Genomic DNA, 27,667 nt, shown 5'->3' on the forward strand with positions numbered 1-27,667 from the left:
TCTGTATGCAGGTCAGGAAACAACAGTTAGAACTGGACATGGAACAACAGACTGGTTCCAAATCAGGAAAGGAGTACATCAAGGCTGTATATTGTCATCCTGCTTATTTAACTTATGTGCAGAGTAATCATGAGAAACGCTGGGCTGGATGAAGCACAAACTGGAATCAAGATTGCTTGGAGAAATATCAATAACCTCAGATATGCAGATGACGCCACCCTTACGGCAGAAAGCGAAGAAGAACTGAAGACCCTCTTGATGAAAGTGAAAGAGGAGAGTGAAAAAGTTGGCTTAAACCTCAACTTTTCAGAAAACTAAGATCATGGCATCAGGTCCCATCACTTCATGGCAAATAGATGGGGAAACAAGGGAAACAGTGTCAGACTTTATTTTTCTGGGCTCCAAAATTACTGCAGACGGTGACTGAAGCCATGAAATTAAAAGATGCTTGCTCCTTGGAAGGAAAGTTATGACCAACCTAGACAGCATATTGAAAAGCAGAGACATTACTTTGCCAACAAAGGCCCATCTAGTCAAGGCTATGGTTTTTCCAGTAGTTGTGTATGGATGTGAGAGTTGGACTGTGAAGAAAGCTAAGCACTGAAGAATTGATGCTTTTGAACTGTGGTGTTGGAGAAGACTCTTGAGAGTCCCTTAGCCTGCAAGGAGAGCCAACCAGTCCATCCTAAAGGAAATCAACCCTGAATAGTCATTGGAAGGACTGATACTGAAGCTGAAACTCCAACACTTTGGCCACCTGATGCGAAGAACTGACTCATTGAAAAAGACTCTGATGCTGGGAAAGATTGAAGGCGGGAGGAGAAGGGGATGACAGAGCATGAGATGGTTGGATGGCATCACCCATTCAATGGACATGAGTTTGGGTAAACTCTGGGAGTTGGTGATGGACAGGGAGGCCTGGCATGCTGTAGTCCATGAGGTGGCAAAGAGTCAGACATGACTGAGCGACTGACCTGGGTATAGCAAAGGCACTAAATGATGCTGATTGCCCTATCAGGAGTGCCCTCTGCAATCTCAATCCTCAGTCCTCCTTTCAGTGAATGCATGAAACACCACAAAGCAGTGCAAACTAAGAACGAGATGATCTGCGTCTTCAACAGCTATTTGCCAAGCACCCCGCTGGCTTACTGAACACCATCTGATAATCCTGTGTGCCTCTCCTCTTTGCTGGTAAACCAGAACAGCTCATACGGCACCAAACACCAGCACCTCAATGCCCACGTGGCCTGAGAAGGGGATTCGGGCCACCAGACTCTCTAAACGTGCAGTCGGAAGGTCCCTCGGGGAAAACCTAAACAGAGAAAGGCAGAGAAGGCGGGGGGGCCTTCTGCAGCAGCCAAGGGCAGGCTGGCTGTTGCAGCTGGAGCCCAGACAAAGCGCGTCCACCAGGCGCTGACTGATGATCAGCTGTGGGAGAGGCCCCAAGGGCTCCTAAGTCACAGGTGGGTGCCTGCAAGTCACCCTCCCAGGGGGGCTCCGGCCTCAGGCCCTGCCTCACCGCGAATCACCGTAAGCACCCCAGTGTCTCAACCCCACGCTGGGTGGCCCTCGCCCCACCCATCGCACCCCTGGAGCCTGTCCCGTGCTTGGTGATCTCAGCCGGCCTCACACAAACCCTGTCAAGGAGGCAGGACAGGTGTTACGATCCCCACTTTCCAGACGGGGAAACTCTGCTGGAGCCACTGCATGACTCGCTCAGGGCCACCCAGGGAGTACAAGTCTCAGGGCTCCGTCCACAGCCCAGGGCGATGATGACCCCAGCCTCCCTGTGCTGCCCACCAGGACTTTGGGGCTTTAAAAGTTGCTGCTGTTTAGTCGCTCAGTCGTGTCCGACTCTCTGCAAACCCATAGACTGCAGCCCGCCAGGCTCCTCTGTCCATGGGGTTCTCCAGGCAAGAACACTGGAGTGGGTTGCCATTTTCTCCTCCAGGGGATCTTCCCGACCCAGGGATGGAATCCGTGTGGACTGCATGGGCAGGCGGGTTCTTTACCACACCACCACCTGGAAAGCCCAGGGCTTGACACGAGTGGCACCAGATAGCAAGGGGATGGCTCCTCTGCCTGGGCACTGCTGCTTTTTTGGACGCTGGGAGCACAACTCACTGAAGTTCCCACCTATTCCCAGTCTATCAACCTCTGTCGTCCGGCTTGAGGGCGGGAGGAGAAGGGCACTGCCTTTGGAGGTGGGGGGGGGGCGGAGAAGGACACTGCCTTTGGAGGTGGTGGGGGGGAGAAGGGCACTGCCTTTGGAGGTGGTGGAGGGGGGGAGAAGGGCACTGCCTTTGGAGGTGGTGGGGGGGAGAAGGGCACTGCCTTTGGAGGTGGTGGGGGGGAGAAGGGCACTGCCTTTGGAGGTGGTGGGGGAGGCAGGCATGGCTTGTGCCCAGCCAGTGCTGCCCCTAGGAGCATGACGCACACTCTCGGGACCTGGGAGGTGAAGCTGTGCACCATGTACTTTGCTGGGCATGGAGGAGAGAGAGGCAAGAGCAGAGCTGATCTGAACGCCTCACTGCCTCGCTCAGCTCACAAGCCAGGACACTCCCACGGGCCCCGGAAGCACCCTCTGTTTCCTTAAGCTGTGCCCAGCAGCCTCCGCCAGGGTGGGCTGCTGCAGAGCAGAGCACAGCAAGAAGAGTGCCCCTCTTCTGGGGTCACAGGGCAGCCGGGCCCTAGATCAGGGGGCGCCCCAGGAGGTGGCAGAGCTCCTCCTCCATGGGGCCCCTGGACGACATCGCCCACAGCACCCGCAGCCATGCCCAGCGGGCCTGACTGAGCCAGCAACCAGATCCCCGGAGGTGGCAACCGTGGGCGGGGCGGGGAGGGCCCCGCAGGATGCCCAGATTCGGGCCGATCTCCCGGCCATGGTTTCCCCTCACCCCGCCTCATCCTCCGTGGAATCTGTACCCCGAGGGGCCCCTCAGGAGAAGCTCTAGAACTAAGAGGTCCACGGCCTCTTCTGCATGCAGGGTCAAGCGGGCAAGGAGCCTGAAGCAGGGAGCAGACAGTGTGGGAGCCATGAGCAGTCAGGCGGCCCGCGGCAGGTTCCCATGGCACCCTGACTGGCAGCGTGAATAGCTAACCGCACCCCAGACAGGTGCTGGCGGCCTGGCCTTAGGAGTGCTCGCTCAGAGCACAAGGTGATTCACTTCCCCTCTGTCGTCTCCGGCAGAGTGAGTCAGCGGAGCTTCGCACCAGCTCTGCCACCTCGGCCGAGGAACATGCACGCCCGTCTCTCTGCACCACCTGTTTCCCAGGACTTCGGGGCCCCCTGCGGCCGGCCCTCATGGTTTAGGGCAGACAGCGTCCCTGGTACCTAGCCTCCAGCCCTCCCGCTCCCTGCCCCACGCCCGGGACAGCTCAGTGAGTCGAGACCGCGACCCACCAGGAGTCCGGAGGGAGAGCCCGACAGGTGTGCATTCGGGCCTGAGGATGGGTGAGCTGGCGCCACCTTTGACCTTTAACAGCCCTCTGCGACCTTCCCAACCCTCTTTGGAGACAGACTAGAAGTGGAAAATTCCAGAACTGATGAACCAAAGGGCAAAACCGTGAGGCGACGTCAGCTTCCCTCTGGGGAGTAACAGGGACTGAAGGTGTGAAACCGAGTCCCGGGGATGATGCCATGCTTCCTACTTGCTACGTCGGGGGGGGGAGCACTGGCCACCGAGGCCACGATTCTGGAGGCAGGCTCCTGTGCTGGCTCTGGAGTAAACCTTTTAGGAAGAATCGCCCGGAAAGACATCCGATAACACTCACCCAGAGAAAAGAAACTCATACATCTCTGGGTCATCTTTTTGTCCCCACTCATGTATGGTCTCTCCTACAAAATACTTTTCTTTTTGTAATTAAAAAGACAAAGTTAAAGAGGGAAAAGGAAAAATATGAAAATAAAACACAACAGTTTAAAAAAAAAAGAAAAGAAAAAACTTCACTGAAATAGTTTGGGGATTTACATTTTTTTTTTTTTTCTCATCCTCAAAAAGTCCCTCCCACTACCTGGTTTCTAAAACAGACGGTAAACAGAGATGACATCAAATTGGGCAGCGACTGGCTCTCCCGGCCAGGGGCTGTCCGCAGGTGTGAGACTGACAGATTGAGCAAAGATGACACCGTTGCTATCCTTAGAAGATGAGAAGCACGGAGGAGGAGCAAGGAGCTCTGGGTGTGGGGGGAACCCGACACCCTGCCCACTGCTGGCCTTCTGGGTAAACTCGTTCGTCTAGATGGGGGGCCCCCGAAGTGGGGCTCCCTGTTGGGGAGTTTTGTTTACCCCTCACCTCTCAGGTATGGTTAGCTGAATCACGCCCCGAGGGCTCCGAGAGCTTGGGCTGCACGCTGTCTGCGCTCCACGGAGCACTCCGGACTTTCCAAACTGCATCTTGAGATCCACGGGTTGCCGCCGCGGCTTTGGCTTGACCCCTGAAGGGGGCGAGGTGCTTTCCCCGCCACACACACGTCCCGCACATCGCAGCTGCGTCCCTGGCCCCGAGCGGACTGAGGCCAGAGGGGAGGGGACAGACTCCACCCCTGGCGGCTGGCTCGGGGGACAGCGTGAGTCATGAGGCCTGGCCGGTGACCACGATGTCCTGGGGTGAAGTGGGAGGCCTGGGGGATGCGGCCCAAGGCAGGGGCCAGAGCCACGGTGACTCAGACTGGGGCCCCGGGGGGAAGTTCCGTCGCCGCATCCTCTGGATGGCTCCTGTCCCCCTGGGTGAGGTCATCCCCAGAGCTGCTCAGAACTGGGACTCGCTCGGTTCTCTGTGAGCGCCTGGCTTCCCTCTCAATCACAGTTACAGCAGGAATTATCATTTTAGCATCCACACCTCTCCGCTACCCGCCACACACACACACACACACATGATGGGTGGACCCAGGCAAACAGCCTGTCCTCCCCCCGGGGCGTCAGATTTTTTCATCTGTAAAAACAGGCCTTTCTCCTGATGATCTCAGGCAGGAGCCTCCGGGGCTCAGAGGTGGTGAGCAGACTGCTCACTGAGAGGAAGTCTGCTAAATCCATGAGAGTGGGTGATATTCTAATATTACTGTTTGTGACTACTGATTCACGGACCTGGCGACTGGGCCATCTGCCTGCATCTCCCCAGGCCACTGGGTCTGGAAGTAAAGGAGTCCAAGGTGATGGGTGAGAAAGTGTCTCTAGGGACTTCCCTGGTGGTCCAGTGGTTAAGAATCTGCCTGCTCAGGAAGAGGGACACAGGTTTGATCCCTGGTCTGGGAAGAGTCCACATGCCATGGAGCAACTAAGCCCACGGGCCTCCAGGACTGAAGTCCGGGAACCCTAGACCCGAGCTCTGCAGCAAGAGAAGCCACCAGCATGAGAAGGCCCCGCGTGGCAGCTAGAGAAGAGCCCGCACAGCAGTGAAGACCCAGCACAGCCAGAAGTAAAGAATAACAGCAGCTGTGCCGGGCGGGCTCAGTAGCCGCGGCCCATGGGCTCAGCTGCTCTGCGCCACGGGGAATGTTCCCGGACCAGTGATGGAAGCCACTTTGCCTGCACTGGCAGGTGGATGCACACCCACTGTGCCCCCAGAGATGTCCTACACCCGCGTTTTTGGGTTTCCTTCCCACTCAGGTCCCCAGAGAGCATGGACCACAGGTCCCTGAGCTCCTCGGGAGGCTCTGGTTATCCATAGTATCAGTGGTGTGTGTACTGACGGAGGTCAATCCCAGTCCTGTGATTTCTTCCGTTTCCTTTATTTCTCCTCCATCACTACTAGTCTCTGCTGCCCAGTCTGCGGCCTGCCCGAGTGACCCACGGGGGCCCCCCCCCACAGGGATGATGGGGGGTTTGACCCCTGCGCGAAGTCCCAACCCCAACGTGAGGGCCTCTGCTGAGTGAGGCGGGCACAGCTGTTGAGACTGAGCCCCTGGGGGCGGGCTTCGGCTTCTGCCGTGGCTCCCAGTGCCCTCGGGGGGATTGCCCACCCGCCCCCAGGCTCCCCCAGGCCCAGGCCCCAGCCCCAGGCACTCAGCCCCGCCTGCAGCGGCACTCGTGTCCGCAGACCCCAGGCCGAACCCTGCTTTGGCCTTGATGGAGCTGCTGCTCGCAGACAGCTCTTCCCGCCTCAGCTCCCCCGAGTGTGTGCTCGGAGGTCAGCTTCTCAGTGAGGCGTCTGCCCTATTCAAGGCCTCGCCCTGCCCTCCCCTCCCCGCCCAGCAGCACACTCGAACGGCCCCTGTTTCTGTTTCTTCCCGCAATGCCATCACCTTCTTCTGTACTAGATAATCTACTGATTTATTACACCTGCTGCTTCTTATAGCCCCTCCCCTGCCCCGCACTGGAAGGCAAGCTTTGTGAGAGTAGGCTGGCGTTCTCTGCCTGGAACAGCCCTACCACACAGCAGACACCCAACAAGGATCTGCTCGATGAATGAACGAGTGAATGAACGAATGAGGGCATCACTGCCATCAGAATAGGGCAGAGAGGCTGTGCCTCTCAGAATGAACTGGCATTCAGGCCTGCGGCGGGGCAAGTCACCCAGGCAAGGGAAGGGAGAGGGCTGGCTCAGGCGGAGAGCTGTGTTCTCAAAGGCCGTGCCCACAGTTCACCTGGAAATCCCCTGGAGTCACTCGTTAACCCTGCCCGCCCCCACCGCCCACACACAGGCTGCCAGTCACCTGAGCCCAGACAGCAGCTAAAGCACAGTTTAAGCCACGGACTCCCCCTCCCAGGCCCGCCCTCCTGCCAGGTAGTCCACACCATGGTCTGAGCACCCCGTCTGAGCAGATCCTACCACAAGCAACAACAAAGGGGGTGGGATACACGAGACGCCCGAGTCCATGCAAACAAGCCCCCCAGGCCCCAGCGGGGGAGGCAGGGTGGCCCAGCGAAGTCCTGGAAGCAAGGCGATGCGCCAGCTATGGGGGCCTCCGCGGGCACGCGGTCCTCTGGGCGGGGCATTGGAGACAGCGAGGCACGCAGATGGGCACCTGGGGAGAGGGTGGGGGAGCTCAGAGGGGGTGGCAACAGTTCAGAATTGGCGTGCGTGTGCGTGCTGAGTCACTTCACTTTTGTCCAACTCTTTTCAACCCCATGGACTGTGGCCCGCCAGGCTCCTCTGTCCATGGGACTCTCCAGGCAAGAATAATGGAGCGGGATGCCAGGCCCTCCTCCAGGGGATCTTCCCAACCCAGGGATCGAACGCACGTCTCTTACATCTCCTGCACTGGTAGTCGGGTTCTTCACCACTAGGGCCACCTGGGAAGCGGGCGACTGGGACAGTTCACCGTCACTCGGAATAGGAAGAGACCTCAGCCCACGGGTGCTGGCTCCGGCTTCGAATCCTGGCTCCCCTGCTAAGTAACTGGGCAGCCTGGGCACAATGACGGGGTCTCAGTTTCCTCCCCTGCAGGCGGGGTACAGCATGACTGATCGGCTTGGCTTTTAAGAGGTGAGAGGGAGTTCATCTCAGCAAAAGCCGTGACAGTGGAGCCTGGCCTGAATTCATCATGACGACTGTTAGAATTTATCAGCCTGAGTCTCGGGACCTTCTCTGATGGCTCCTGCCTGCCAGTCACCATTCGGGGCTGGTACCCAGGCAGGTAGGGATACCCAGGCAACCAGATATGACATGGAAGGAGAAGAACCCCAAAGCCAGAGGGGCTTCGGGGCTGCGGCCGTACCTTGATTTCGGGGTGCAGCTCGCCTTTCAACTTGTCCTGCTTTCTTGGTTCGAAGCATCTATTCAGGTCAGCCACAGGAAAAAGAAGGGGAGATTTACACCAGGGAACAGGACCATGACACTCAACTTCAAGCTTCAGACGCATGCCAGGCAGTCTCCCAGGGACACAGGGATTTCTAGGGACTCAATAAAGAATAAAACTGTGTGGAAACAGAACGAAGGGAGAAATCCATTTCCAATCCATCCTGTATGTGGCAAACTGAAGAAAGCCTTCAAAAGAAATATAGGTTATCAGCATGGTAACCCAGACCGAGAATAAACTGAGACACGATGGGTGCGACACAATAGTAACTGTTTTCAAATTACGACGAAATTTATTTTTTCATTTAAATTTATTTATGCTTAATCGGAGGATCATTGCTTTACACTATTGTGTTGGTTTCTGCCATACATCAACACAACCCATCCACAGCTACACATATGTCCCCTCCCTCTTGAACCTCCCTCATACCTCAAACCACCCCCATCCCACCCCTCCAGGCTGTCAGAGCATCGGGTTTTAAATCCACAGTTGACCTTTTCTACAAAGATAATCTGTGGCCACAGTCCTGAGTTGGGGAGCCTTTTGCTCAAAGATTCCTATGATGCTATTTCTGAGTTTTCACATGTTCCCATCTTACGGGATGTTTGGATTCATTGAATGAGATAACAACACAAGGAATACCTAGCCCTGTGCCCGGCCCCTAACGTGCACTCAGTAAATATTAGCTATGCTTTTCCTAATTTTACTCCTTTGTGGGTTTCTAGAGAGCAAGGCTATTCCGCACCATCCACAGAATTCTTGAGCAAATGGGAACAGTTATCAGCATAGTTGCTGTTGCTGCAAAAAAAAAATAGATATTTAATCTTTAAATTCGACCCCTGTTCAACTTATTTCAGAAACCAGGAAGAGTAGTATTTCAAAAGGTGTTTAAAAATAATAGCTCCATTCTCAGCTTCCCCATCATTAGGCTCAAAGAAATCACTGGAGATCCTTAGGCTGGCAAATGAAAACAGAGAGAAAAAAGAAAAAGGGGGGAAACAATACCATCAGATTTGAAACAGAAAACCTGTAACCTTTGCTCACAAGAGAAAGCGTTGTTTGGGTGGTGTTTTGTTCCTCGCTGGATGCACACACATCATAGTGGGGCTTGGATCATTCACTTGTTTCTAGAGTTTCCGAGTCCAAGGGCCGAGCCAGTTCTCTGCAGCTACCAGATCAGGGTCCCTAAGTGTTCCAGCACCCCTCCCCAATCCTAGAGACACATGTTTGTTGGGTGGGCTTCCTCTCCACACCCAGGAACTCATCTCAGGACCAACTTCCCAGGTGGTGCAAGTGGTAGAGAACCTCCCTGCCAATGCAGGAGACGCAAGAGATGTGAGTTCGATCCTTGGGTTCGGAAGATCCCTTGCAGAAGGAAAATGGTAACCTCGCGAATGGTAACCCACTCCAGTATTCCTGCCTGAAAACCTCGTGGACAGAGGAGCCTGGTGGGCTATGGTGAGTGGGGTTGCAACTCACAAATGCCAGAAAACTCATTGAAAAGAAGCAAGCAAAACAGCAAGATGGGGCTTCCAAGGTGGCTCACTGGTAATGAATTCCCCTCCAGTTCAGGAGCTACAGGAGATGAGGGTTTGAACCCTGGGTCAGGAAGATCCCCTGGAGGAGGAAATGGCAACCCACTCCAGTACTCTTGCCTGGAGAAGCCCATGGACAGAGGAGCCTGGTGGGCTACCGTTCATGGGGTCCCAAAGAGTCAGACACAACTAAGCAACTAGCATAAGCACACAATGGCAAGATCCTCCAACTCCAACCCCAGTGTCCAGAATGGATTCCTGTTCCTGCTATTACTTTATGCAAAGCCACCCTGATGCTTTCAGTTGATTAGGTAGAAAGCATTTGATAAACCCATCAAGCCCAAACCTGGGCGAGTGGAAATGAATTCAACTGGCCTTCCAGGGGAGATGAGAAATATCACACAAGTGAATCCAAATTTACCCTGCCCCCGAGACATCTCAGTCCAGCCAGGAGCAGACAGTGGGGAAGAGGGCAAGGGGAACCTAGGGGCGGGGGTCTTCTTGAAATCCTACGGTGAAATGAGGAGGGGACTGAGGGTCCCCAGACACGGCTGCTCAGTGAAATCGCCATTCCCCGGCCCCAGGCAGCTGGAAAATCACTGCAACCTGGGTCCCATCCCCAGTGGTTCTGATGGGTCCAGATTAAGGTCCTGGCACTGGGATTTTTAAAAAAGGGCTTTTGAAGTTCCCAGGAATCTGCCTAAAGCCAACACACCCACTGGGAACAAGTCCAGGTCTCGTGACACTTTTTTTTGGGGGGTTGCAATTTTTTTTAGAATCAGAAGGAGCTTTAACAATAATATTAATGCCTATAAAACAATGAATCCAGCCTGGGTTATAGTCACCCTTTTATGAAGGCATAAAATATCATTATTATTTGATTGACTTTTACAAGTAGGAAGGAGCCCGCAAAGATAAAAGTACCTAAGGTCACAAGAATCTTAATTCAGCCCTGAATTTACCTATTTCCTTCCAACTGCCCAACCTGCCAGTCTTTTTTTCCTCCAGATTTAAACCAGGTCTCCGACTGAGGGGTCAGTTTGCTAGTTTTGACTCTGTTGCGAGCATCAGAACCCTACTCTCAAATAGACTTAGAGCAAAAACAACAACAAAAGAGATGGAACTTTTTGCTACACTAAGAAGTCCAGCTGTGTTTGGCTTCAGGCGGTCAACTTGCCAGGTTTCCCGAGACCCTCTGTTGAATCCCCCCTAACCCCCACCCTAACCCGAGGACTCTTCCCCAACTGCTGCTCATGGACTTGCCCCCCGACTCGGTTGGTCCCACGCCAGGTGCACTGGGCTTGATTCTCAGCAGAGAGATGCCCCAGTAGCCACCTCCGCCCCTCCTCGTGTAGAAGCAATGCCGCCTGGCAGGGCAGAGCAGCACCTCTGAGGTTCAAGCACTCACCCTCAGCCCCCTAGGGTGTAAGCACCAAGCATCCACCCCACCTGGGCCCAGAGAAGACAGTTATACCATCTGATCTGGCAAATTCATACCATGAATTTGAGGGTTAGATACACAGGAAAAATTAACCTAGATCTTTACTGGGATTTGTCTCCAGGTTAGGATTAAAGTTTCCTTACTTATTTCTTTTAATTTTCTTGCTAGTCTTCCCTGGTGGCTCAGATGGTAAAGAATCCACCTGCAATGCAGGAGACCCTGGTTTGATCCCTAGGTGGGCAAGACCCCCTGGAGGAGGAAATGGCAGCCCACTCCAGTATTCCTGCCTGGGAAATCCCATGGACAGAGGAGCCTGGCAGGCTACAGTCCATGGGGCCGCAAAAGAGTCAGACACGAGTGAGTGACTAACACTTTCACTTTCATTTATTTCTTTTAATTTTCTTGCTGCAGGGCGGGGGGGCAGGGAGAGGAGGGTGGTGGAAAGTCCTTTCTCTGCCTGCCGCCCCTAGTAAGCCTCTTACACACCATCGTTATGGTATTTCTATTGGAGGGCGTAAAATAGGACTGTGCTGGTCTCCATTTCACAGGCTGCTCATTGGTACTAAATTAAACCATGTGTTCAACTGCCTAGCCTATTTCCTGGCCTGTAGTAAGCAGTAGCTGTTACTACCATTGTAAAAAAAAAAAAAATTACAGAATTGCATAAGTTAAGAAAAAAAATCTAGAAAAAGAAAGCAAAGGTTACCAGCTGTCATCTCGAGGTAAGTAAGTTGATGGGTGATTTGTGTCCTCATGTTTGCGGGTCTAAAACGAACAGGCTCTGTTTGGTAGAGAAACAAAATGCCATGGTGTTTAAAAACTAATACACGCGCAAGGGATATTCATCGTCTTGAACCAGAAATAAAACTATCCCTGCCATTAAAAACAAACAAAAAAAGGCAAGACAGAATTTGCAGAATGGCCTGTGAAATAAAAAATGGATTGGAAATTGGGGGTCAGCGGCTGCCAGCTTGATCCAAAGTTTGGGGCTCGAGGTACAATTCGGCAAGGGCACCCTTGGGACCTGCACGGCCAGGATGAGCCCAGAAGTCAGACAGGCTTGGACAGCCAGGGCCTCGGGGTGATCTTAGCAGCAGTCTGAGATTTCCCTGAAGGATACGGTCAGCGCTGGCCTGGCCTGTGTACCTGACCAGAGTCCCCACCCCGCTGACAGGCTGCAGCCCCAGGGCTCAGCAGACCTGCTTTGTGGCATTTTCCGAATACCTGCGCTGTCACAGACAGAGGGCTCTCTGACAGCATCGGGGTTTCAGTTCAGGACCTACCACTGACTGGAGCCTGCTACCCAACTCCAGGCTGCAAACAGAGCCCCGGCTCCATGATGCAGCTTGCAGGGGCCGATCCGAAAGCAAGAGTCCTGCTTCCCTCCGCGCGCCTGGACAAAAGGGAGCGGATGTAGGCCTGAGGCCTGGGATCCTCGTGGACCCCGGTCGGCACCCAGGTCCAGCCAGTTGAATTGCCACCCTTTCCCTTCCTCCTTAAAGATTCCCTGAAACCCTGTACCTAACCTTTTTCCCTAAGCCCGGTGTGCCAGCTGCCTAAGGCAGGCTGTTCACCGATTGGCAAATCATCTCAAATTCTCGAGGACGAATGGGACCTCTTCCATCCTCTCAGCCAGGCTCCCCTGGGGAGCTCCTCACTTCAGTGAATTCAGCTTAACTCTCCCCATCACCTAGATGTGCAGCTCTGCCCTGAACCAGTGAAGTTGCTCAGTCGTGTCCGACTCTTTGCGATCCCATGGACTGTAGCCTACCAAGCTCCTCCATCCATGGAATTTTCCAGGGAAGAGTTCTGGAGTGGATTGCCATTTCCTTCTCCAGGGGATCTTCCCGACTCAGGGATCGAACCCAGGTTTCCCGCATTGCAGGCAGATGCTTTACCGTCTGAGCTACCTGCCCCAACGCTGAGTTACTCACTCCACCTCCAGTCGGCTCTTCTGCTAAGGTTGTTCACCGTCCGTCTTTTGTTATCTCCCCATGGCCATGATAACGTCAGGTCCAAAATGTTCCCACAATAATAATGTCATTTATGGTCGATTGTGTCCCTGCCCTTCACACGTGGTATCCCTCCTCTGGTATATCTTCTCACCTTGTTCACTACCCTTCACCTCGTTCACTATCTCTGGATCTATTTCCGGGTTGGGAAGCTCTAAGCTCTTTGGTGCCTCAGGGTCTCTGCACCTGCTGTTTCCTTAGTGGAACCACTTCCCTTAACTTCCTAAGTCTGTGCCGCTCAGACAGCACATTCTCCAAGAGCACATTCTCCACGACGGCCTTATGACACGGCCACCCAAGTAGTACATCTCAGCTGCGTCCTTCACGGCACACTTAACCTCATCGGAAATGACTGTGTTTGTTTATTTCACTTCAGTTGTGCCCCTGCTACTAGATCCCGGAGTGTGGAGAGCCTGTCTGTTTTGTTCTCCATTGTATGAATGGTGCACACTGTATAATACGTACGATATGGCTATCGTATCTTTTGGTTGAATAAATGAATGAATATTAGTATCCCCCTACGAAAGATAAGGTAATTGACGTACAGAAAGACTTAACACTTGCGCAAGGTCAGGTGGCTATGAGTAGCTGAGTCAACATTCGTACCAAGCTCCTTCGGCTCCAGGGGTGAAGCAGAAAGCAACCTGTTACTCTGCCTTCCACGCTTGCGATAACCCCTACCTGAGCGCCTTGACTTCAGACTTTCCTTTTCCAGTCCACTCTAAAAACTCTCCGGTTTATTGTCCTAAAATGCCAGGGAGCTCAGTCAGACTCCACCCAGCCGCTGGCAGTGGTTTCTAATGCCTTCTTTCTATGACGGAGACCTGGAATCGGAGGGCATCTGCATGCGGGTCCTCTTCTCTCTCCAGCCTTGCTACAGGACTGCTCTGCAGGCAGCTTAGCTAATCTTCGCTGCCCCACCTGCAACACCTCCGCTGCGCTGCCTCTCCCCGAACCTTCTGTGGAAGCCCAGTCCAAGTCTCACCTGACCTTCCAGGTGTCAGCGACGGCTCACACTGGAGCCACAGGACTTCTGCCTGTGGCCCTGAGTGTGCGTGTATTAGTCCCTCAGTCGTGTCTGACTCTCTGCAGCGCCATGGACTCTAGCCCCCCAGGTTCCTCTGTCCATGGAATTCTCCAAGCAAGAATACGGGAGTGGATTGCCAGTCCCTTCTCCAGGGGATCTTCCTGACCCAGGGATCAAACCCGTGTCTCTTATGTCTCCCACACTGGCAGGTGGGTTCTTTACCACTGGTGCCACCTGAGAAGCCCACATACACCCTGAGAAAACCATAATTCAAAAAGACCCATGTGTCCCAATGTTCACTGCCGCACTATTTACAACAGCCAGGACACAGAAGCAACCTAGATGTTCATCAACAGACGAATTAATAAATAAGTCGTAGCACATACATACAAGGGAATATTACTCGGCCACTGAAAGGAGAAAGTTTGAGTCAGTTGAAGCGAGGTGGATGAACACAGAGCCTGTTATACAGAGTGAAGTAAGGCAGACAAAGAAAAACAAATATCATATATTAACGCATATATACAGAGCCTAGGAAAATGGGACTGATGAATCTATTTGCAGGGCAGGATCACAGACGCAGACACAGAGAATGGACTTGTCGACACAGCGGTGGAAGGAAAATGTACGATTAAAGAGAGGAGCGCTGGGACGCACCTGTTACTGTATGTGAAGCAGAGAGCTAGTGGGAAGCTGCTCACAGCACAAGGCGTTCAACCAGCCCTGCGACGACCCTGGGGGGTGGGGTGGGGGCGAGGCGGGAGGGGGGCTCAGGGGGCAGGGACATATGTGTACTTACGGCCAGCTCACATGGTCATACAGCAGAAACCAGCACAACACTGTCAAGCAACCCTTTGCCAATTTAAAATATATTTAAAAAAATAACCGGAAGCGTTTCCAGCTTTCTCTTTTAAAAATCGCATCTTTGCCTGGAGGGACACCTTCCGAACATGGTGTGTTCCCACCAGTGACACGGAGCTGCAGCGTCCTCGGGCAGGAATTAAGAAGCTGCCGCGGCCCCGCGCGCACCCAGCCTGCTGAGGACTGACCCGCAAAGGTGTGCGAGGCCCGGTCCCCCGCCCTCCCGCCCAGCCTTGGCCCCTGTGTGTCAGTTTCCCCATGTCTGAATGGAAAACAAAATGCTCAACTCAAAAACATTTTTCCAAAGACATTTTAAGGAAAAATGAGATCACAGAAAAGCAGGGAGGTAAGTTTAAATGGTGTGACCCCAAGCAACATTTTTTTTTTTAAAGAATCCCCTTGAGAGGATTGCTCACCAGATTGGGGGTGGGCATATCTGGGGAGACCTGAGTCCCAGAGACCACCTGGGCGGCGGCAGCAACACGTAGACTCACGAGAAACGCCCAACGAGGCCCCGTAAGCCCACACCCTGACAGCAAACGGGCCCACACAGGCCCCGAGGTCCCTGAGGTTTGCGAAAGCGGCTGACAGCCCCCTTGCCAGCCAGGTCAACATTGCACCTCTGCCAGAGATACCAAATTTTCCTTCAACCACCCCAAACCCAGCTCGCTGAGCTATGAATAGTTATTAACATTAACTTGAGGCGTTAATTAAAAAACGTTCAGCCAGGCACATTCTCATACTTTTAAAAAGTCATTTGGGCAATTGCCTTTCCATGCTGCAAACTTTCCAAACGACCGACAGGTTGACATTTCACGGTGCTGTTTGTTTTAATAAAAAAAAGGGGAAAGAGTCGGTTCCCCAGTTCACTTTTCAGGTACCTTGATTTACTGATGGGCAAATCCCAACTTAAGAGCTATGCCTTGCGACTGGGGGACAAAGTAGCCCCCACCTCCCAGAGTTGGTGTCTGGGCTGGTCAGGATGGAAGTGGCCAAAGGATCTGATTTGCTTTCTCTCTGTGTCCCCTCCCCAACGCCCAGCCATCAGCTTCCTCTGTTGCTTTTTCAGTAAACTTGAGAGTCAGGGGGCTCCAAATTCTTTCTTAAAGCAGCAGCTCCCAGCATCAGCTGGGACCGTGCGAATTTGAATCTCACCTCTGTCACATACAACTTGGACTTTGTCTGGATCTCAGTTTCCTCACTTGTCAGCAGTTGGTGCAATCATATTAACAGCACCGCCGTCCAAGGCTGTTGGAGGGTAAATGAGTTAATGTTGGTTAAGCACCTCCGACAGTGTCCGGAGCGTAGTAAACGTTACTACGTGTGATCGTTTAAACGCTCCTTGTGAACAAACTGGGATCCAGGGCCCCCTTGTTAAGCACAAGCAGAGCTGGACCTGTCCTGGCTGGCTGGAGCAGGGAGGCCGGGTCACCCAGCACCCTGCTTCTCGGGGAGGCCCGAGGTCCTTCCAAGGCCCAGCTGGGCCCCGGGGACATGGCTCATTCTGGGAACCGAAGGCGCTTGTCCTCCCACATGACACACAGCAGCCTGTCCCCGTCAGGGAGTGCGTTCTCTCTCCCTCGACGGCTGCACTGAGCGCTGCAGGGCCCTCCCCAGGGCTCCGGCGGGTCCCGGGCAGGCAGACGACAGCCAGTGTGCACCCTCACCCCCAGCCCTTCCTCAGGACCACGCCGTGACCAGCCAGCCTGGTGGACACTGGACACCAATAGCAGCCACCACACACTCCTGCAGAGAAGGAGGGGCTTTTTTAAAAATATAAATTTATTTATTTTAATTGGAGGCTAATTACTTTGCAATATTGTGGTGGTTTGTCCCATACATTCACATGAATCCGCCACGGGTGTACATGTGTTCCCCATCCTGAACCCCCCTCCCACCTCCCTCCCCATCCCATCCCTCTGGGTCATCCCAGTGCACCAGCCCCAAGCACCCTGTCTCATGCATCGAACCTGGACTGGCGATTCATTTCACATATGATAACATACATGTTTCAATCCCAAATCATCCCACCCTCGCCCTCTCCCACAGAGTCCAGAAGACTGTTCTATACATCTGTGTCTCTTTTGCTGTGGAGAGGCTTTCTTAACAACAAAAAAAGAAACTCACATGAAGCCTCCCCGCAACCCTATAACAAGAACACACAGCACACAGTGGCCACACCTTATCTAAAGTCACCACATACGCAAGGGCGGGCTGATGTGGACAAAGCACCTACTATGCACATTGCAAGGGCGGGCTGATGTGGACAAAGCACCTACTGTGTGCTTATGCTTTTAGACTAGGTGGTAACAATGCCAAACAAGAGAGACAGGACCCCACTCCCAGAGCAGAAAGCCTAGGGAGAAATAAGACACTGGAAACAGATGATACTCCCGTTTTGTGATACATATTACGTGGTTTTAGTTACTATGTCCGACTTTTGCGATTCTATGGACTGTAGCCTACCAGGCTTCTCTGTCCATGGGATTTCCCACGCAAGAATACTGGAAAGGGTTGCTGTTTCCTTTTCCAGGGGATCTTCCCAACCCAGCAAACGAACTCTGGTCTCCTGTACTGCAGGCAGATTCTTTACCAAGCGAGCTATGAGGGAATCCCTCATTATATATATGGATATGTTACATATTCTATGTGTATATTATAGATTATACGTGTTATATGTTACATATAACTATGTAACATGTAACATATGAGAATCCCTTGGACAACAAGTAGATCAAATGCGCCAATCCTAAAGGAAATCAGTCTTGAATATTCATTGGAAGGACTGATGCTAAAGCTGAAGTTCCAGTACTTTGCCACCTGATGCAAAGAGCTGACTCTGGAAAAGTCGGCTTCAGAAAAGACCCTGAGGCTAGGAAAGATTGAAGGCAAAAGGAGAAGGGAGCAACAGAGGATGGGATGATTAGATAGCGTCACTAACTCAATGGACATGAGTTTGAGCAAACTCTGGGAGATACTGAAAAACAGGGAGGCCTGGAGTGCCACAGTCCAAAAAAAGTTCAAAATTCAGTCGTGTCCGACTCTTTGTGACCCCATGGACTGTAGCCTGCCAGGCTCCTCTGTCCAGACAACAATACTGGAGTGGGTTGCCATTTCCTTCTCCAGGGGATCTTCCCGACCCAGGGATCAAACCCAGGTCTCCCACACTGCAGGAAGAGTCTTTACCATCTGAGCCACCAGGGAAGCCCGGTGCAGTCATAGGGTCACAAAGAGGCGGACACGATTTAGTGACCGAAGAACAGCAACAACAAATGTTACACACCAGTGTCTGTGCACACACGTGATATGCCCAGCGTGTGCAAGGCGAGAGCACGGCTCCACCTCCCTGCTGGCAAGCAGGTCACCCGGCAGGTGAGCAGAGAACAGCTGCAGTGTCACTTGCCAGAGAGTTTACCTGGCTTAGTGGAAACGAAGACATTCGGCCTCTCCAGGTGTGAATTACAACTTTGCCACTTTTTAGCTGTACCATCTGGGGCACAAGAGGTCTTTAACACTTTTCTGAGCATCAGTGAAGAGAGCGTAGTTCAGAGCCACCTGCAAAGCAGGCAGGCAAAAGGTGATCGATTAATCACCAAGGCGAGAAGGCGAGAATGCGTGGCAGAGGCAACGTTCGAATGAGGCCGCTGGGAGGTGCTTGGCTGAGCCCAGAACCAGAAGAGCAAGCCAGAGGCCCTCGTGGGAGCCCGGGGCAGCCCAGCCCCAACCCTGCGTTTCTGCCACTGTATTATTTCCATCAGCAAAATCAGGACAATCTGCATCCTCTTCCTGTCTCTCCGGGATGTCTGGGGACACAGGAGAACCCAGCTGGGAGCAGGGGCGGGCGGGCTGGAGATGGGCCATTTCAGAAGAAAGGCAAGTTGTGAGCAGGAGAGATGATTATTTTCCTTGTGGAAGGCATGTGTGGGCAACGGGGGCGTGTTTTTTCGGGTTTATCACAAAATCCTAACAGAAGAGAGGTTATTTAACCGAGACCAGGAGAAGAATGTGCAGATATTTTAAAATATCAAACGGAATTCCTGAAGCCCCATAATATGACACCTCCTTTGCCAGGCTTGGCTGATGGCAAAGCTGCAAGCTCGGACTCGGGGCCGGACACATCAGATGGTTGATTAACTTGGCTTTCCGGGTCCCAGGGCGACAGGCCCCTCTCAGGACCTGGAGGTGTGGGGACCCAGCCTGGCCCCGTGCATGGTCTGACACCACCGGCTCCCGGGCTGGATTTGAGGTGTGATTTTAGACAGTTTCTTAAACCTGGAGGTCGGAGGTAAGACGATGATGAACCTCCGTCTCACTCTCCAGGCTTCCGAGGAGACCAGGGACTTGTTGGGACCTGGGCCCCACACCCGCCAGCTGTGGACGGATGTGATGATCCAGGAGGAAAGCTGCGGGGGATGGAGCACAAAATGAAAGAAGACCAGCCCTCCTGCCATAAGACTCAGAAAGACCCAGACACAGGGCTAAACAGTCCTCTAAGAGGGCAGAGATTCACATCCAAGGGCACGCGTGTAACGGAGCACAGAGCAGACACACGTCTGACCACCCAGGGGGCTTCCCAGTTGGCACTAGTGGTAAAGAACCTGCCTGCCAATGCAGGAGACATCGTAAGAGACGCAGGTTCGATCCCTGGGTCGGGAAGATCCTGGAGAAGGCAATGGCAATCCACTCCAGTATTCTTGCCTGGAGAATCCCACGGATAGAGGAGCCTGGTGGGCCACAGCCTACAGGGTCGCAAAGAGTCGGACATGACTGAAGCGACTTATCACACAAACATGCACGCACTGACTGCCCAGGGGCTTGGAGTCTGATGCAGAAACTGGACACAGCCCAACTGCACATTGCACACAAGGCTTGCACGTGTGCATGTGAGCGCGCGCGCGCACACACACACACACACACACACACAGGCTGTCAAGCCATGCCTTACACCGGAACACGAGTGAGCAAAGTTTTATCAACTTACGGAGCTGAAGGGTCAAGCCCAGGATTGGGGCAGAGATTAGGTGCACCTATCGCCTTAGACGTTTCTGAAGAAGTGGGTGGAGTTTCTATTTACGTAGGCACAGGCATCAGTACAAGCTACATCACCACTGGTTTCCAGAAACACTTGGTAAACACTCCAGTCCTTCCACCTGCCTGTTCAGAGACCCCACAGCTCTCTCACACTCTTGTAAATTCCCAGTTATGTCTGTGCTATTAGCTTGTCCCTAGGAGGGTGGATGCTCCTTGAAGGCATGGTCCACCCCACTCATCTTTTCACATTGTGGGATTAACGTAAAACCTTCTGGTTCCACCTTAAGAAATCCCGCTTCCCCAGACCTCCTCCACTGAGGATGGGGACAAAGATACTCCCACTGCCTTATAGGTAGGAAGATCTGTGGCTGAACGATTGTGCCACCAACACGTTCCATGTTATTTCCAATGAGTAATGGGCAAAATTTTGCACCATAAGGTCAAGGGACTGTCGAGAAAAAAAAAAAATAGGAATCTGGCAATCTCAGTACTGGGCATATACCCAAGGGAATCAGAATTAAAAAAGACACATGTACCCCAATGTCCATCGCGGCACTATTGACAATATCTAGGGCATGGGAACAGGCTAAATGTTCACCAACAGATGGATAAAGAAACTGTAGTACTTGTACACAGTTACTCAGCCATAAAAAGGAAAGCATTTGAGTCAGTTCTAATGAAGGGGATGAAACTAGAGCCTGTTTTACAGAGGATCTCACTTGGATGTAAGGTTGCTGCAGATGCTGTTGTTGCTGTTTGGTCACGAACTTGTGTTCGACTCTTTGCCACGCCATGGACTGAAGCACACCAGGCTTCCTTGTCCTTCACTCTGTCCCAGAGTTTGCTCAAATTCATGTCCATTGAGTCAGTGATGCCATCCAACCATCTCATCCTCTGTCGTCCCCTTTTCCTCCTGCCTTCAATCTTTCCCAGCATCAGGGTCTTTTCCAATGAGTCAACTCTTTCCATCAGGTGGCCAAAGTATTGGAGCTTCAGCTTTAGCATCAGTCCTTCCAATGACTATTCAGGGTTGATCTCCTTTAGGATGGACTGGTTGGATCTTGCAGTACATGACTCTCAAGAGTCTTCTCCGACACCACAGTTCAAAAGCATCAATTCCTCAGTGCTCAGCTTTCTCTATGATCCAACTCTCACATCCATACACGACTACTGGAAAGACCATAGCTTTGACTAGATGGACCTTTGTCAGCAAAGTGATGTCTCTGCTTTTTAATACACAAACTCATACCTCCTCTTAAGTTAGTTTGCTAGTCTGTCAACTGTATTTTGAATTCCTGAATCTCCTTACAGGGCAGGAAATACAGACTTACTTGCAGAAGAATTTGTGTTCATCTAGACATGGGAACAGATGACAAAAAAATACCCAAAAAACAAACAAAACCCTCCACACCATCTGTGTTTATACACATTTTTATATGTTTGCCATGGTTGCATCTTTGCAAATTGCATACAGTTAGGTGTCTGCTCACTGCTTTCTCTTCCCTGGTTATCCACCCTCAGCCAGTCTCCAGGGTGAAATATGGAGGCTCGGCCTTGGAATAAAAAGGAGGACCCGGGTGGAGGCAAAGTCGGGCTTAGAATGTGGTGGCCCAGCACAGGTGTCATCTGCTAGACCTCAGAGCCTGTAGGATTCACTCCCCTTCCCGGAGAAAATGCCATGAGCCTCTCGCACAGACATGGACATCAACTGGGGCTTTCAACCAGAAGGCTCTGGTTATTCAAAGATGCCTGGAGACGTCTCCAAAATTCCCAACTTGTGGGCATCTGAGAATTCATGACCAGATGCAGACTCTCAATCGAAACGCATGCTGTGGTGGTTGATTAAACCCTTCACCCTTCTGAGCCCCTCTGCAGAAAGCGCCAACCTGACATGGTCACAAGATGAGCAGCTTTGCTGGTGACCAGGACCACCTCCCACACCGCCATGAGTATAAGGAACTAGAGATGGACCTTATGCTAACATCACGTCAGAACCCAGACTTTTAGAAACCTCCCAAGAAGCCAGGACATTGCAATTCCATCTTTTTGGTTAAGAAAAAAATGCCCCTGTGATGATTCATCTCTGCTAAAAATGGCAAAGAAACTCATGATCTTGCTGGCATTTTTTCCCCATCTAAAATAAATATACCATAATTCCCCATCTCTGATCACAACTGCAAGTTTGAGAGATCAACAATCAGGTTTGAATGTTAAAAGAAAATCCTTTTCCCCCCTCTTCTCTGCAGGCAGCTAAGTATAAACAAGAGCCAAGAGAGATGCGGGAAGCCAGAGAGGACCAGCGCCAGGCGGCAGCCCTATCTGCTCGGCCGTTTGCACCCGTCCTCAGCGCCCATCCTGGGGGTGTTAATTCAGATACTCGTGGGCACCTTGTTGTCATTGTTCAGTCGCTCAGTTGTGTCCGACTCTTTGTGACCCCATGGACTGCAACCATCTTATCCTCTGTCATCCCCTTCTCCTCCTGCCCTCAATCTTAACCAGCATCAAGGTCTTTTCCAATGAGTCAGTTCTTCACATCAAATGGCCAAAATATTGGAGTTTCAGCTTCAGCATCAGTCCTTCCAATGAACATTCAGGACTGATCTCCTTTAGGATGGGCTCGTTGGATCTCCTTGCAGTCCAAGGGACTCTCAAGAGTGTTCTCCCACACTACAGTTCAAAAGCATCAGTTCTTTGGCGCTCAGCCTTCGTTATGGTCCATAAAGGGCGTCAGATGACCTGCTGGGAGCTGGGGTTTCATCCGTGATAGATCAATCCAGCCTCTGCTTGTCCCACAGGCTTGTATTCGAGGCAGGTTCACAGGACATGAACACAAGTAAACACAAACACTGGATAAACGGATAAATCATAAAGCTTCTACAAAGAAAAAGGGAAGGATGCTCTGGGAGTGGGATGCAGGAGACAGTGACATGAAGTCGCCTCGCAGGTAATGATCTCCAGCCGTTCACCTGGAGGGGAGGACTTGAGTTTGCCCCGTGGGTGAAGGCAGGCTGCGGTCACCTCTGCCTGCCTACTGGGCGTGACGGGGGTGGGCCCCAGCTCTAAGACCGCCCTGGGGAGAGCGGCGAAAACAAAGAACAGCTAGGCTTGCAAGAACACAATGCCCCTGAGGACACAAGTCAGGGGAGCCCTCGTTTTCACAGAACTGCAGATGCAACCTCAAGGCGAGGGCAGAAAGTCAGAGAGCCCTTGAAAAAGCAGCGCCTCCTTGCAGCACTTGCCGCTGAGCCAAGTTCACAATGTGCTGGGAAGGCCCGAGGCAGCAGGATGAGCCTGTCCGTCTCTGGCTCGCTGGGTTCTGGGAAGGCATTGATGAGGGCCTCCAGCATGACCACTCAACTTTTCACCAGGAGCGAAAGGTGCTTAAAACTAACAGATCAATAAATACAGGCTTCCTGATGGCTTGCCTCCTGTGGGGCTAACCTATCCAAGGCAAGACTGGGAAGTCCCTGTGCTGCTCCATCACCTGGGCTCAAAGTTCTCCCCTCCTCCGCCCCACCCATCAGTGGAAAAGTACTGGCATGTCCGTGGCTGAGTTTCTTCCAGGGGTCCCTGCTGGGGCCAGGTCTGTGCCCCCTATAACAGCCCTCCTCCGTGGGGAAGCCCCAGCCCACAGGACTGAGCGCGAACTTTCTTCTCTGGCCCGACTGGTTTCACACCCTCGAACAACCCTGCCCGAATAACCAAGCAGTCAAGCGGGGCCAGGAGCCAGGAAATATGCCTTGAAAAGCAGCGAGCACTTCAGCTCCGACCGTTGGCAGCGTGGCTGGGATGCTGCCCAGCGCTGACAAGGAACACGGTGACCCGGGGGTGCGGGAAGTGGGGGGGTGGAGGAGAGGAGGAAAAGCCCCCACGCCCCGTAAAATAACAGCAGATGGTCAAGTGCCCCAGGAACGCACGGCGACCCTGACAGAGGTGCTTCCCAGGGAGACAGAAAGCTCTGGCCAGGCAGGCAGAGGGGGACGCCAGGGCCCTCGGGCTTGTCTTCGGAAGGCGACACAGCTGGCTGGCCGGGTCGCGCCCGGGCTCGGCGGGCAGGCCGAGCTCCCCAACAGTTGCTCAGTGTTCCCCGACCTGGCAGCCCCGAGCTCTTCGCCGGCAGCAGGGAGGCTTTCTCCTCCTTGGGGGGCCACGCCCTCCCCAGGCACAGATTCCCTCCAGCCAAGAGTTTCGTCCAAGCCCCTGGGCTCTGACCACAAAAAGTGCCCTTTTCTTTGGCGGGCTCTCACCTCAGACGTGAGGTACCCCAGAGCCAAACCGCCTACTAAAAGGACATCCCCAGAACGCTTCTTTCGAGTCAGAGGGTCTGTGGCTGCGGCCACCAACAACACATCCTTCTCCTCCATCCCCCCCACCCCTGTATCCTGGGGCCTCCAGAATGGCTCCCTGGGTCCCTGCTCTCTCTACGCCCCGAGAGCAGAAAGCTAAAGATGCTGCTGGCTCAGGTAGGGGGCTCCTGGCCGACCCAGAGCGAGCCGGGCAGGTCTCCGGTCAGAGCCAAGCTGTCCAACAGGGTTGCACGTCAGTGCCGCTGTACCCACTCCAACATTTCAGTAAAACTGCAAAAAAAAAAATAATAATGGCAACACCCTTCCCCAGGGATTGAGAGGGACAGGGAGTGGGGAGTGGGGTGGGGTGGGGAGACTCCAGCCTACCCTTGAAACACTCCAGTGTGCTCTTGGAAACATTCTACCCGCATAGTGGGAGAAAAAGACATTCTTCACGGGAGTTTAGAGGATTTTTGTTATTAAAAAAAAAATTTTTTTTGGGGGGGGTGTCATACAGAACCTGGTTGTGAAAGGAAAAGAAAATGCCAGCCCTGTTTGACAGGCATCAGATTTATGACCGTTTTTTAAAGCCTCAAGTACGTCACGAGAATCGGCCCACCCACCGTCCTGCCCCTACTGTAAACACGGCCGGGGCCCCTTCCCGCCCTCGCCCTATCGAATCTGTGGTCCCTCCTCTGAACAGCCCTTGTTCCCTCGCCTTGGCCTCCGCGGGGCTAACACGACGCCTGGCCGTATATATATGGAGGGTACACCGTGGAACGCTCTGGACTTCATCTCCAAGCCAAACAGGGCCGACCCACGCCTCCACCGTCTGCAGGCAGGCCGCAGATGTTAATAAACACGGCTGGGGTTTACGGTCCGCCCATCGGGTTCTCCATCCATTTTACACCCGACAAGTCAGGAGATCGTTGTGTTATTTTGTTTTTTTTTCCTCTCTCTCTTCCCTTAACATACTAACTCAGTAAACTGTTGTCAGGCTTGGCGATAAATTTATGAATTTTGGCCTCCAGATGTGGCTGGAAATAAAAGTAAACACAGGGAGTGAGCGGCTGTGTTTCAGGTTTGTGCCCGGTGAAGCTGAGTCTGCAAAAAAATACCAGGGCTGAAAGAGACTCGTTTGCCCTTTTCAACAAGACACCAGGATATCTGAAATGTAGGGACGCTATTCAGAGCAGGAAAGAGACACCAATTTTAGAAAATTGGAAAATTTTAGGGTGAGGATTAGAGTGCAGAGATTTGCACCCCTATTCAGTGAAAGTGAAAGTGTTAGTCGATCAGTGGTGTTCAAGTCTATGCGACCCCATGGACTGTAGCCTGCCAGGCTCCTCTGTCCATGGGATTCTCCAGGCAAGAGTACTGGAGTGGGTTGCCATTCCCTTGTCCAGGGGACCTTCCCAACCCAAGGACTGAACCCAGGTCTTCTGCGTTGCAGCCGGACTCTACTGTCTGAGCCACCAGGGAAGCCCACTCAGAGTCATGCAGAACTGAATCCCTCCCTGGGGCCAGGACACAAACCTGTCGGAAGAAAGTCTTCAGATGAGAAAGAACTGGAAAATAGCGCCTTTCATGAGATCTTCCTTCCTAACACCATTTATCCAGGAAGAACAGAAGACAGGGGAGTGTTCAGAGAAGATGCAGAGGGTCGAGTGCAACCTGACAAGTCTGTCAGTTCCAGCCAGGAACCAGTAGTTTCTACTAGATTGATACAGACTGACGTTAAGTCAGAAAGAGAGAAACAAATACCACATGTTAACACATACACGGGGAATCTAGAAAAATAGTACAGATGAACCTCTTCCCAGGGCAGGAACAGAGACACAGATGTGGGGAATGGACATGAGAACTTGGAGGGGTGGTGGGAGGAAGGGGAGGGTGAGACGAATTGGGAGATTAGGACTGACATGTATACATTCAGTTCAGTTCAGTTCAGTCGCTCAGTTGCGACCCCATGGACCACAGTACGTCAGGCCCCCCTGTCCATCACCAACTCCCGGAGTTTACCCAAACTCATGTCCATTGAGTCAGTGATGCCCTCCAACCATCTCATCCTCTGTCGTCCCCTTCTCCTCCTGCCCTCGGTCTTTCCCAGCATCAGGGTCTTTTCAAATGAGTCAGTTCTTCGCATCAGGTGGCCAAAGTGCACACACACTAGGGCGTGTAAAACAGATAGCCAGTGGGAACCTGCTTCAAGCAGGGGGAGCTCAGCTCGGTGCTCTGTGATGACCTAGATGAGGGGAATGGGGTGGGGAGACCAAAGAGAGGGGGATCCATGTATCCTTACAGCTGATTCACAGTGTTGTGCAGCAGAAACTAACCCAACATTGTAAAGCAATTACACTCCAATTTAAAAGCTGTGGGGGAGGGCACTTGAAGGCTTTTCAAACCAGAAATCCAGCTAACCTAACCAGAGTAAGACGAAGGACGGAAAATACCATACGCACCTGGAAACAGCCGTGTGTTATAACTTGGCATTTCTTATGTTTTCTCTTTAGAAGAAAAGAGACAGAGAGATGGGGCCTGAGGCATAGCATCTGAGTGAAGTGGAAGACTACATGTCTTTTTGGAGTGTGTTTGTTTTAGCAGAGTAATAAAACAAAAAAATTCATAAGGCAAAAGTTTTCTTGGTAACAATTCAGTAGAAATATTTGTGAAGTCATGACCAACTGCACTTTACTAAAGATGCTCCCCTCTGGAAATAGCTTGGCAAGGTGGGGACGATAGGCTGCAGCGTGTATTAACAGGGTGGGCAATGGTTGTTACAACCCCTCTTTGTTCCAGAGTAAAGGCCAGTAACTGACCTCCAAACATCAAGTACCAGAATTACATGTGCCTGAAAACTGGATCCAGGAAGCCACTGGGAATTGAATCTTCAGGGAGAGGTCATTAGCAATACACTAAAAGAAATTCATTCAGGTTTTCCAGCAATGGATTTTATATCTTGTTTTCTTTTTTAACTGGGACTCTAAGATGAACCTTTTTTTTGCCAACAAAGGCCCAACTAGTCAAAACTATGGTTTTTTCCAGTAGTCATGTATGGATGTGAGAGTTGGACTATAAAGAAAGCTGAGCGCCGAAGAAGTGATGCTTTTGAACTGTGGTGTTGGAGATGACTTGAGAATCCCTTGGCCTGCAAGGAGATCCAACCAGTCCGTCGTAAAGGAAATCAGCCCTGAATATTCACTGGAAGGACTGATGCTGAAGCCGAAGCCCCAATACTTTGGCCATGTGATGCAAAGAACTGACTCATTGGAAAAGACCATTATGTTGGGAAAGATTGAAGGCAGGAGGAGAAGGGGATGACAGGATGAGATGGTTGGATGGCATCACTGACTCAATGGACATGAGTTTGAGTAGACTCCAGGAGTTAGTGATGGACAGGTGTGGCGTGCCGCAGTCCTTGGGGTCCCAAAGAGTCAGACACGACTGAACAACTGAACTGTACTGAAGATGAACCTTAAAGTATGTTTTCTCTGGATAAGAAATCACAGGACCATCAAATTATATCCTCGGGAAGACTCATGAAGGCTTTATTATCAATTCTCTGCGGCCATACTTCAAGGCAATCAGGGGCCGAAGGCATGGAGCTAGTTGGCTCAGCTTACAGACCTGTGTGCATGCTCAGTCGCTTCACCCATGTCCGACTCCTTCTGACCCCATGGACTGTAGCCCACCAGGCTCCTCAGTCCCTTGGATTCTCCAGGCAAGAATACTGG

The 27,667-nt window shown here is 52.3% G+C and overlaps 1 long non-coding RNA gene across 1 annotated transcript in view; it reads right to left on the reverse strand.

The window, feature by feature from the left end:
• LOC129648571 (uncharacterized) overlaps positions 1-27,667 on the reverse strand; it is a 157,940-nt gene that overhangs the window by 14,921 nt on the left and 115,352 nt on the right. Inside the window, exon 2 of the long non-coding RNA XR_008712791.1 lies at positions 7,660-7,834. This is a non-coding gene — a long non-coding RNA (uncharacterized LOC129648571). The remainder of the gene's footprint in view (positions 1-7,659; positions 7,835-27,667) is intronic.

This window comes from Bubalus kerabau, chromosome 4 (genome assembly GCF_029407905.1).
Source record: "Bubalus kerabau isolate K-KA32 ecotype Philippines breed swamp buffalo chromosome 4, PCC_UOA_SB_1v2, whole genome shotgun sequence".
Lineage (NCBI taxonomy): Eukaryota > Metazoa > Chordata > Mammalia > Artiodactyla > Bovidae > Bubalus > Bubalus kerabau.